Source organism: Triturus cristatus, chromosome 1_2, assembly GCF_964204655.1.
Source record: "Triturus cristatus chromosome 1_2, aTriCri1.1, whole genome shotgun sequence".
NCBI classification, from domain to species: domain Eukaryota; kingdom Metazoa; phylum Chordata; class Amphibia; order Caudata; family Salamandridae; genus Triturus; species Triturus cristatus.
In genome coordinates, this window is record NC_140580.1 from 1,103,058,747 (window position 1) to 1,103,070,880 (window position 12,134).

Here is a 12,134-nt window from a genome sequence, read left to right on the forward strand (position 1 = left end):
TCCTAGAAGATTTTGCCCACTCCTGACTGGGAAGAATTGTCCCCTTCGCCAGACCACAAGGCCAAGCTCGAGCAGCGCAAAGCAGGACATGCGACGTGTTGTCACAATGCGCTAATTCCACAAACCAGGCAGTCGAGGCGCTGCTCGGGCGCGTCCCAGCAGGTGACTTGGTGAAAAGGCCAGTCTGCCTGCAGCTCTCTGCAGACAGGGAGGCGGAGGGTCCCGGGTCTCAGACAGGCTGATTAGCTGCGACTCCGGCCTGCCGATAGCCGGCAGATCTCGCGGGACGATGTCCGGGGCAGATAGAGCTGGGAGCCGAAGAGGGAGGCGCGGGAACACGCGCAGGTGAGACCGCGAAGAACAGGGTTTGGCACAGAGCTCGAGGAACAGAAGGGAAAACGGTCAGTGCCAACGGAGCGAACGTGCTTAGAAGTAATCACAGAAAATATCTCAAGGGTTGGGAGGAAGTTCAGGATAAAAGAGAAACTAATTATTGAAAAAAGGAAAAAGGCAAGATGAAAAACACGAAAGATGGACAGGTATGAAAAGTAAGTGTGAAAAATGATGTGAAGCATGACTGCAGAGGGCTATAGCTGCAGGAGGAAAAAGACTGCGAAAAAGGAAAATACAAATGGAACGAACAGAAACAACATACAGGGATGAAGAGGGGACACTGGCGATACTTAAAAGCAAGAACAGGTGATAACTAGAGAGAAAACCTCCTGTCTAGAAACACGAGAGACTCATACTAAAACGCAGGCATGCAGAATGACACTTATGAAGGGAGGAAGACGAGAGGAAGAGAAAGAAGCAAATGAGAATATGATACAATGTTTGATTGAAGGTATGAAAAGCATATAAATAAAATGAAATGAAACTATATAAAGAAAAAAAGATAAAGAAGGCACAGAAAGAATGGCGAAGTAGAGAAAAAGACAGTTTTGCTGATTAGCTGTAAAGCAAAGCTAACAAGACAAGCCCGGCGGAGCGTGGCGCGCGCGCTTGGCGGGGGAGCGCATTCCAGGCGGGGGCGCGGACCCTTTGAAGTATGATGCCAAAAGCGGATTGCATGGTGGCACGATGCACGTGATGTGCGCGTGCTCGCCATGCAATCCACTTTTGGGAGCACTTTTGGGAGCCCCTTACTAGAGTCTCGCTGAGCGATCGCTTACGCGATAGCCAGCGAGACCTAAAAAGGTGATCTTGAACAAACTTCTGTAAGTATTTAATAACATTCCAATTCCACTGCACATTGTTTTTTACATCACTCTTCAGACACTCATCTCTAGGCTAATATGGGAGAGCCACAACCAAAGTTTGGTTTTGGGGAGGGTGTGTCATGATGAGGCTCCTGGTGCATGGAGGTTTAGGTGTCCCCGATATAAGGCTTTATCACTTGGTGGCTCAGGCACATTTGCTGCTTTTTTGGAACACTCCAGGGAAAAGGCCAGTGCACCGTGTGATTGATGCTATACTGGTAGACCATGTTTTCTTTGCTCTTTGCCTGTAAACGTTGGAAAGAGGATTACATCCCCATCCTTATTTAAGTTAGATCAGTAACTTAAATGAAGAAGCATGCATGCATGCTCCACTGCAAACTAACCAGAGGGTTAGACAGCCTAGACCGTCTTCTACAATACATACTACTCAATGTACACAGTGGGCTTGATGGATGCTGGGAAATTAGGTGAGCATGACGGCATTTTACTCTCCAGCATTATTACTTTCTAAGAACCCTTAGGTTTCAAGAGAAAATATTTTGCCTGTTGTGTAGCAGTTAGCAATGTGAAGTATTTCTGTGAATAAAATTAGTCGGTCGTGAGAATACAAAGAAGTCTTTTGAAGGAAGATTACATTTGGGAAAATCTTTTATAATAAAGCAAAGGAGTGTAACTCGCAAAGTTGTATGAATTATAATATGTGATAAGCAGACTGTGGCTCTACACTAACTTGTGTATTGGATGTATGTAATTTAGCTGTCAGTTGGGTTACTGAAAAAGTGGGTAGGAGCCAAGAGCTCCATCTGCAAACCATAATAGAAGACAATCATTTCAGTTCTATAAAACAACCAATCATGTGTGGACCCTTAGCATAGGCTCCGCACCACCTCGGCAGAGCTGCATTCGCTAAGTGAGGCACTTCAAGACCCAAGGTTGTTGAAAGTCGGCTAATGCATAGACACAGAGTGCACTCACCCTTCCTCTCTCTGCCATAGGCTCATGGACATGTAGAGCCTGGCTGGACTAGGGACATGGTGGGAGGCATGGATCTCATGCCCTGACACCAACCCTCCTTATACTGCACAGATGTAAAAAGTGTATCCCTTCTGATGGAGGCAGCTCAAGGAGTGACCTCTGCACTGTGCCCACTTGAGATAGCCACGTTGGAGCCAACTAAACTCCCTCTGCATTTGATTTATACCCTGCTCCATCAGAGCATTGGCATGAGAGCAACCACACACTACACTGCCTTCTGTGCCGTCACACCTCACAATGACAATCCTTGGAAGCCAATTGAGCTGCACTGTTCCCCCCTCCCTGCACCAAAATATGCATCCTGTAGAGCACTTACTGGAAAGCTTAGGTTGGGGATGTAATCCTCTTTCTAACCTTTACAGGCGAAGAGCGAATAAATAAGCGGGGAATGTTACTGTGAAGCAGAAAGACAGACATCCACAGGTTATGCTCACCAACTCAACAAGAGAACAAGCTTTGGCAAAGGCAAAATTATGCGGCCACTTTTTTGTTCCCAAGGAATTTACCATTTAAGTTAGATCAGTAACTAAAACAAAGAAGCATGCAGTGAGTGGAAGCAACACTGGGGAGGGAAGCAACAAGGGGACGTGGTTGGGTTGCAGATACAATACACAGGATGAGGGTCAGAAGCAATACGGGGCACTGGTAGAGGGGGAGGTAAAATGGCGGGCATGGGTGGAGGAAGCAAAGCAGGCTTGCAGGCGGAGGGAAATCAAATGAAAGACAACAATCAATGAGGAGATGGTGAAGAGAAAGTACATGGGTTAGAAGGCAATGCAGGGTGTGTGGGTAAGAAGCACACAAAAGAGAGAGGAAAAGAGTGTGGCAGAGAAGCACACATGGAAGAACAAACCCTGCCATGGTCGACCTAAAGAAGATATTGGTGCAAATGCAGATTGTAGTGAATGCATTTCATGTTCCATCTAAAACACCAATCTTCACATAGTACTACTTCTAGCCCTCCTGCCAGGACCCCACTTTGATTCTTCTATGTATCAACACTACCTCCCCCCAAACTTGGTATCAACCAAGCACCTCTTAGTCCTACAGGGACCATACACCCCTTAAGCATCACACACCAAACATGAGAATTTTCAGAGATCCCACTCCATGTCCCCTTTCAGCTCTTACTTCTTGGCTGGGAAGGGAAATCAAGGCAACTGACTATTTTCATCACTATAAATGTTACAGTTGAGTGGGAATGTGGGTAAATCATTGAAACTCTATACCCCATGAAAGTTAGAGAACAGTATGGCAAGAAAGGGTGGGGGGGTGTTAAGCACAGTGAACCCTCTCCTCAGCATGCTGTTAGCCTTGACACTACATTTTTTGAAAAGCATGTGAACCAAAAACAACATAATCCTCACCAAAAGAAAAAATAAATCACTGGTACCTTAGCCTCACCCCGAAGTTATCCCCCGCTTTTCTCCACCAAAGCTTGCATTCACCATCAGTGATACAGTGCACTCAAGGTACTGTGAAGCACTGTCCTCCTGACTGTAGTGCTGCAATTAGGACAGCCTCTAACTCCTTCTCCCACCACATCTCCAAGCCCTGGTCTCCTGGGCTCCACACCTCCTCCGTAACTCCACCCACAGATCTCCAACTCTGCTTACAATGCCTGCGAGTCCTGCAACATAATTAGGGGTGAGCGGTGCACACCGGTAAACTCTGCTTTACCGCCAGAGTTTTTGCTGAACTCCGCACTTCAAGCGTGGAGGCAAAAGTCCACAAACTCTGCAAGCGGAATGGTGTTTACCGCCCACCTCTAAATTCTTTTTTATATTTCTTTTTATTAACCTCTTCAGTGCCCATGATGAGATTCGTCCAAGTCAATGCTATGTGGCGGGTTGCAAATATTCCCTCGGTAGGAGTTCCAGGGGCTCCATATTTGAGACCATTTTTTAGGGCAGCCCTGAGCTGTATAACCTGTCTTTTCTCTATACATAAACCAATCTAGGTCTTCTTTCCAGGCCTCTACTTTAGGCGGCTGCGATGCTCCCCACAATTGTGCAATATTCCTCTTTGCCAACATTAATCCCAATGTGACCCATTGTGTGTGGTGACTATTCAGGGCTGTAGGTTCCTATATATTCCAGAGGCATCTATGGGCTTTCGGGCGGAGGACAAGCGTGAGCACTTCACTTAGTATGTTGTGTATTTTGGGCCAATATGATTGTATGTAGTCGCATTCCCATATTATGTGCATGAATGTACCTTCTTGATCGCATTGTCGCCTACAATCTCCTTTATCAACGTTACCCATGCGTACCATACAAGGCCCTGTAACGTATACTCTGTGTAGAATTTTGAGTTGAACTAGCCTGAGTCTAGCCGAGAATGCTACCACTCTTGGGGAGGACACCGCTTCTTGCCACTCTTCATCATCCAGTTCAATGCCATCCCTTACCCATTTCTCTCGTAACGGCTGGAGGGAGCCTGCCATATTATTGGTCACTTTCTTGTATGTTAACAATATAGCTTTCTTGTGCAGGTGACCATCCAGCAGTCTGTCCTCAAGTGGAGAGGATTCTGGAGAGAAGGAGCCTTTCGAGAGATGTGACTGTAAGGCGTGGCGGATTTGTGTGTATCTGAAGTGTTCTGAGTCAGCTAACTCATGTTGCTGCTGCAAAAAGTGAATGTATTCACTTAGCCCTTCTCCCACATATCCTTGAATTGTGAGATCCCAATGAGTTCCCACCTATCGAACCCTTTTGAACTCCACAAACTACCCAACTTCTCGGAATCCCATAAGGGGGTTGCTAATGGGAGTGATCGCTCCCATCCTAGAGTTTTGTTTGCGGCGTGCCATATTTGGACCGAGTGTTTAGTTGGTCCAGTCACGGTGTATCGCCTGGGTTTTGAATAGAGTGCCTTATTGTAATTCCCTCCCGGCAGGAGCCACCTGTCCATGGCATATTCCGGATCATCAGGGCGACCATAAGTGCCATGATTAATGGCCGCAAGATGTGCCGCCCAGTAGTATTTTTTGATATCTGGAAGGCTAATCCCCCCATCATACCAATTCAGTTTGAGCTTCCACCTCTACATTTTTAAGGAAAGGGAATGCTTCATAATGAATCCACTGGTTCTCAGTTGGAAAGAGTTCTATTTCTTGGCACTGAAATCTTCTTCAATCATATACTGTATACTCAGTATCAGCACCCGTGGTGGTAATGACAAGTTGTAGTGGTTCAAATCCATGGTCAGCTCATTCTGTGTATTGCCACTGTAGGATTTTTCAATCACATCCTGTACTCACTATCAGTACATGTAGTAATATCATCCTGTAGTAGTTTAGATCCACGGACACCTAATTCGCTCTCTTGGCACTGGAGTCTGCTTCAATCATATACTGTACACTCAATATGAGTACCTGTGGTAACGTCATCCTGTGATGGTTCAGATCAGCAGACAACTAATTCTCGCTCTTGACACTGAAGCACAAATTACTTACCTTCGGTATAACTTTTTCAAATAGAACTCCATCTAGCTGCAGATTCTACAACTTTTGAATATTCCCCAGGAGTCAGACTGGATCCAGAAACCTTTCCATAGTACTTCAGAGGGTGGCACCACGGGCTCCACACTGACGCTCCTGAAGTGACGTGTGGGGCCTATTTAGGCTCCACTCATGTGCGATTACAACAGTTGCTCTCAAAACAGTCTGCACCCCCAGATGTGGAGCCCCAAAAGCAATTGATGAACCAGTATGGTGCAGATTCCTAGACTTGTAACAGGTAGAGTCCAATCACAGAACAGAGAGGATGGGACAGTCGGTGGGGAATCTGCGGCTAGAGAGAGTCTTCACCAGAAAGGGTATGCAACTTGTTCTTCTGAAAGAGACCTCTAGCCGTGGATTTCTCAACTTTTTAATAGATACAAAGGCAGTACCTAATTGGAGGTAGGCTGTGAATAGACTGAAACAGCCAAAGCGCCCTACTCGGCGGAATTGTCTGTCTAGGCAATAGTGCTTTTTGAACATATGGAGGGACAGCCAAGTAGCAGCCTGGTATATGTCTAGGACAAGGACAAGGACTCTGAGAGTTAGCACAGTAGTAGCAGCTTTGGCCCCGGTAGAATGGGCATGCAGTATTTCCAGAGGATTCTTTTAAGGCAATGCATAACAGATCTGAATGCAGAGCACGAACCAGCGTGACATGGTATGCTTCTGTACAGCAGTGCCTTTTTTTCACTTCGGCGAACACCACAAAGAGTTGATCATCCACCCGGCTATCTTTGTACGATCTATGCAGAAATGGAGTGTTATTTTGGGGTCCAAGTGATGGAGTCTTTCCACCTCCTTCGAGATGTGAGGCAGATTATAGAAGGCAGACAGGGTGGTGATTTGAGCGACGTAGAACGGCATCACAAGTTTCGGTAGAAAGGATGCTCTAGTCTGCAGAACCAGCTTATCCAGGAAGAAGGTGGTGAAAGAACATACAGAGCCAGAAGCTCACTCACACGCTGTATTGAGGTGATAGTAACTAGGAACACAATTTTGATGGTAAGGAGCCATAGGGAACAGCTGTGGAGTGGCTTGAATGGTGTACACATGAAATAAGTAAGGACGAGATTTAGGTGCCGTTGGCGCATCACAAAAAAAGTAGAGGGGCAACAAGTGTTGCAGCCCTTTTAAAAACTTCATCCCCATTGGTGATTTATATAAGCACGGTTGATCAGGCAATCACAGAGAGGCTGAAAAGGCCAAAAGATAACCTTCAACCATGCCCAAAGCAATGACTTGCTGGGATCGGGACAGAACAAGCAACAGGACATCAGACAATTGGGCTCAGAGGGGGTCAAATTGGTGGTTAAGTAGTAAGTGATAAAGAGCCTCAAGTAAAGTAACCATAACCAAACATGTAGAGAAAAGTGACAATGAAGTGACTTATAAAAATACAACAAATTAACAGGAGTTATTGGTATATACAAGGGCGTCTAAATGCTCATTTAAACAATAGAAAAGAAGCAACCAGATTGTTTTCTGGTGCTTTCGCCTAGAGGCTGTCCTTTCGTTGGTGTTAACAACGTTTTAACCCTACTTGTAATATGAGGGTCTAATCAAGACTGTAATGACCGGGGGACTACAAAAGGTGCCGTATTAAAGAGGATTGAGACTCATAATTAAGTCAATATGGTAACAGCTGGGGGGCTATGTAACCTGGGGAATGGCATACTTACCCAAGGATAGAGGGCAATCATGTATTTCTTTGTGTACCCTGGAGAACTATTGTTTCTCCATGGGGAACAGTGGTGGGTGGAACTCCTTATCTTGGAAGATCCATGGAAAGCGGTCTTCCTTCTGGGAAGCCTGTATGTCTGAAACAAATAATGGAGGGCTGAGGATTGCCATCAAACAGGCTGTATCTTTTTTATAAAGGCATGGCATTGGACTGTGCATAATGGTGAGAGGCCCACTATTAGACTCACCATCTTTGATGCGATCTCTGAGTACTCTGAGTGCTACAGATCGATTCTCTGGGTACCTTTTTACCCATGGAGAAACAAAATTTCTCCAGCATACTCAAAGAAATACATGTTTGGTTATGGTTAATTAACTTGGGGCTCTTTATCACCTACTTCTCAAACCCCAATCACTGAAACAATACCCGCCGAAATGCATATACATATACTTTTTCTGTATTTTTCTACAATAACAAAAAATAAACAACTCAGTTCGGCTGAATTGAGTGTTATGACAGCTTTGATCAGGCTATAGGAGTTGTTCTTCAATTTGATTAGAACAGATGTATTCTGATTTATAATTATAAATATTCCTGTTTTGATTAAACCACACAGAAAATGTCAGTGACAATAAAAGACTGTCTTTGTAAAGGAGTTCCATGTGAACACTTGTTATAAGCTTAATACCCAGTTTGCATGGACATATGGGTTTCTCTAGTTTTTCTAAAATATTAACTGGCATTGAATGACCCTGCACCAGGAAGATCCCATGGCACTCCAACCATTTCAGAGAAGCATAGCCTCCTGGCACAGGGTCCATGCCTGTCTGTTGCAGCACATAGCGGTGGTGTTGTCCTTGAGCACATGTACCGGCCAGTGGCAGCTGGTAAAGTTTGAGATTGGTGAGGCTGGGCTTGGCTCTTGGGAGTTTAATTGTGTGATCTTAGGCAAACGTTTTTCTCACCAAAACACTTTCCCTCCATTATTCCATATGAAAGTGCTTTCAAATATGCACGTTCAAAGTGCTGGTTGTAAAAAAAAGATTTTAAAAAGTCAAAAAAAAAATCAGCATTGCCTTCTGTGGAGTTCTCGCACTCGCAGTCCCTTTTTGAAAACCATACAGCAATGCGCAAAGCTGGTCTCGCAAAGCAGTATCCACTTTATTAAAATGGTAGAGAAATTAACAAAAAGGGCACTATAAAATCAGTTTGACAAACTACGGAAAGATAAGCATTATGACTTTCAAGGGATACGCCAGTACTTCTTTACTCATAGTGCCGTACAATGGCACGAAGCAAAGGGTCTCAAAACTTTGCAGCGTCACTCGACACATACATGGAATAGAACATTGCCAATTACTGTAAGACTTAAAAATAAAGCTGCACAGTGATTGCCCATGTTCTGTCATACTCTCACCCCTATGCTGCCTTCTGACACAGGAACTGCTGTGAACAGAACAAATCTGTGCATTCCTCTCATGCTATGTTAGTAATATTCAGCATGAGAACAATGCAAGGATTGGTGGGAGCATGAGCAAACAGCAATCTAAAGGAGACCAGAGCAGCTGTCCTGTGTTCCCCTGGCTCCTTAACAGCACTGGCTCAGGGCATTAAAGTGCGCATGTCTGGTTGACCACTCTAAGAAACCTGTCCAACCAGACATGCGCACTTAACAGAATAGTGGTAATACCTGCTGCTTGCCCATCAGCAGGTTTAGCCACACGCTGTGGCCCAGCCCAGAAGCTAAACACAACACATATTTAACACAATGCGGCCACACTAGGTCACCCATATGAATTAATTTCTTTCTAAATCTATAGATTTTTTTAATTAATGGCAATGTTTGTGGCATGGGGGGGGTGACACTCCCACACCCTTGTGAAGAAACCACTGCTAGTACCAGCATCCCGTTGATGGACGGCAGGAAGGCTTTCATCACCAAGTGGATGACCCTAAGCTCCGGAAGGTTGATACGAAGCAAGGCCTCCACTGGAGACCACAGGCCTCTGATCTCCACCTCTCTCAAGTGGCTGACCTAGCCCAGAAGTGGCACATCTATCACCACTGTCAGCTCCGGTTGGGGAAGGCAGAAGAGCCCGCCTTTGACCAATTTGTGGACTGGTAACCACCACTGCAGATCTTGCTGATTCTCTTCCTAAATCTAAACCTGGTAGGAGAGGTGTACTTGATGTTGGGTCCACTGGACTATAGATGCCACTGCAGAGCCTGCAAATGCCATCTGGGGTGCTAGACCAGCAGTATGCAGGAGGCCATCAGTCCAAGCAGCCTCAGAGTCGACCTCACTGAAAACCAGGACTGCGGCTGAAAGATCAGGATCATATCCTGAATGTCCTGGACTCTCTTTTGGGGGGGGCGGGACGGGGGGAGGGAGGAACGAAACAGAATAGTGTCCAGAATGGCTTCAATGAAGGGGAGCTTCTGAGAAGGAATGTGCGACTTCGGCACGTTGACGGTTAACCCCTAAGATGGTAGGAGGTTTGCTGTGGTCTGGAAGTGGTTTACGACCATCTGGGGGAGCCCACCATTGACAGCCAGTATTCGAATAGGGGAAGACTGGCTCTCCTACAAAGGTGTGCTGCCATCCCGTCTGAACGCACAAGGGGCGCTGGTGAGACCAAAGCAAACTGAAAGTGCTGTTGTTCCTCTTCCAACCGCAAGTAGTACCAATGTGTGTGTCCGGGTGAAAGCAATCTTCCTGCTTTAGGCCCCAGAGGGGACTGTCTCCAAGTAAGGATTCTAGGAAGAGGTAGTCTCTGTGCTGCAAGTCCCCTGGATGGCACCCAGTCTGGTGTAGGTACACAGGGTCCTGTAAAACCCCGAGACAGAAGTCTCTGTGCTTCTTGTACCAGAAAAGACATTGTCTGTGCCTCAGAAGCAGAGTATGTTTAGGCAGTTTAGCTGGGTAAAATCAAGAATAAGTTAAGGGTAACTTTTGAGATCAAACATAGTCTGTGCCCTCGGGGACTTACCAGGGAATGTAATTTCCAAAATGTCCCCTTCACAAACTTTGATGGCTATTATTTAAGCCTGTGTAAAAGTCCTGTTATGGTCACGTAATCTGGTTAATATTCTATATTTCAATTTATGCTAATCATGCAAAATGTTCCAGAGTATACAAGGGTGACATTTCACTTTTTTGCAGCAGGATGTGTCTAGCAGAATACTGGTTCGAGCTTGAGTAAGTGTAGGGCAACATAATTGTGTTATGCTGGTTTTTAATTAGAACAGAGACATTTTAATGCCTACGCACCTCCCTCATGCCCAATCCCCAACTCAGCCGACTATAGCGCCTCTGTCTGTTCGCTGGGAAATCCACACGGTGCAGTCCAATCTCTCCTGCCCTGCCTGCTCCCAGACCGTTCGCAGAGCCTTTGCCTTCTCCCTGTAAACTCCCTGCATTCAGGATCACTCCCTCCCAGACCTGCCTGCTTCCAGCATCCCTCAGCACCACTGCCTGCTCCCTGTGAATAGCCTGCATAAAATAGTCTCCTCCATACCAACCTGCTTGCAGCATCCCCGCAGCACCCTTGCCTGCTCCCTGTGAACAGCCTGCATAAGAAAAGACTCCTTCATACCTGCCTGCTTACTGCTTCCCCGCATCACCCCTACCTGCCCCCTGTGAACAGCCTGCACTAGAACAGTCTCCTCCATACCTGCTTGCTTCCAGTAAAGCAGAAATTGTTTGTGTATGCCAGTGGTTCCTAACCTGTGGTTAATGGGGGTCCTATAGTACTTATTCAGGGCATCCGCAACTATTTAGAAAATTAAGTAATATTAGAAGAATAAACAAATAAAAAAGCAAAATTTAAAGATGAAACATTTTAAAATACTCTGTAAATGTGAACGTAGTTGAAACCAGGGCTAAAAATTAAGTTAGTATTCTTCTCTTGATTAGTGAGAGCAGCACAGGTATAGCAAAAGGAATCTAGTATGGACAACTGGTGACCTCAATGGGAGCACTACTATGAGTGGACAAAAAGACAGCAGGCACGAGGAGCAAAAATGACAAGTGATATGGAAGAGTCTAACATCTGTTTTAGAAACATAACAAAATGTTTCTAACCTGGATGTTAAAATGCCAATTTTTTTATATTCGGCTTGTGTATTAAATACAATGTATCATAATTTGTGTGACTGTTTGGGGTATACTTGTTTTTCTATTTTTGTAAATTGTTTTGTGGTTCAAATTGTAAAATCAGTCTAAGCCTTGGTGCACAACTTTCAGTAGTGTTTCAGTGGGGATCCCACATAAGTGAAGAGGAAAAGAATAGCTACTGTGCACAGCAGCATAAGATACATCAGCTGTCTGGTTGTATAGAGAGCCCTGCAGTTAAAGGCACTGGAGATAAAGGGTGAGTCGCATGGACATCTATGAAGTGACTGCCTTTCCATGAGAATTCCTAGAGATTTGTTTCTGAATCACAACAATAATGGAGTTCACTCATACAATAAAAAGTTTCCATCTACCTTTGGAGTACATTTCTTAAAACCATGGTATTCACAAAGGGTTCAGCAATTCTCTGCCTGGGAATCTGTGACGAATACAAAAACAACAGTTGATGGACAGAATGCAGAACAATGTCATACATTCACCCCAGTACAGAGATCTGGGCCTAAATCCATTGTTTTTTGGCTCACCATGCCATTCCAGTTTGAACCCAGCCACATGCAA

The 12,134-nt window shown here is 45.2% G+C and overlaps 1 protein-coding gene across 4 annotated transcripts in view; it reads right to left on the minus strand.

Moving 5' to 3' along the window:
- LOC146868753 (glycosyltransferase family 92 protein gtnt-30-like) overlaps positions 1 to 12,134 on the minus strand; it is a 376,977-nt gene that overhangs the window by 225,783 nt on the left and 139,060 nt on the right. The window contains exon 4 of one of the 4 annotated variants that reach the window (XM_085613726.1): positions 11,930 to 11,994. The exons of the other annotated variants lie outside the window; for them this stretch is intronic. The gene's annotated coding sequence lies outside the window, so the exon portion shown is untranslated. The remainder of the gene's footprint in view (positions 1 to 11,929; positions 11,995 to 12,134) is intronic. 4 annotated transcript variants of the gene reach the window in all.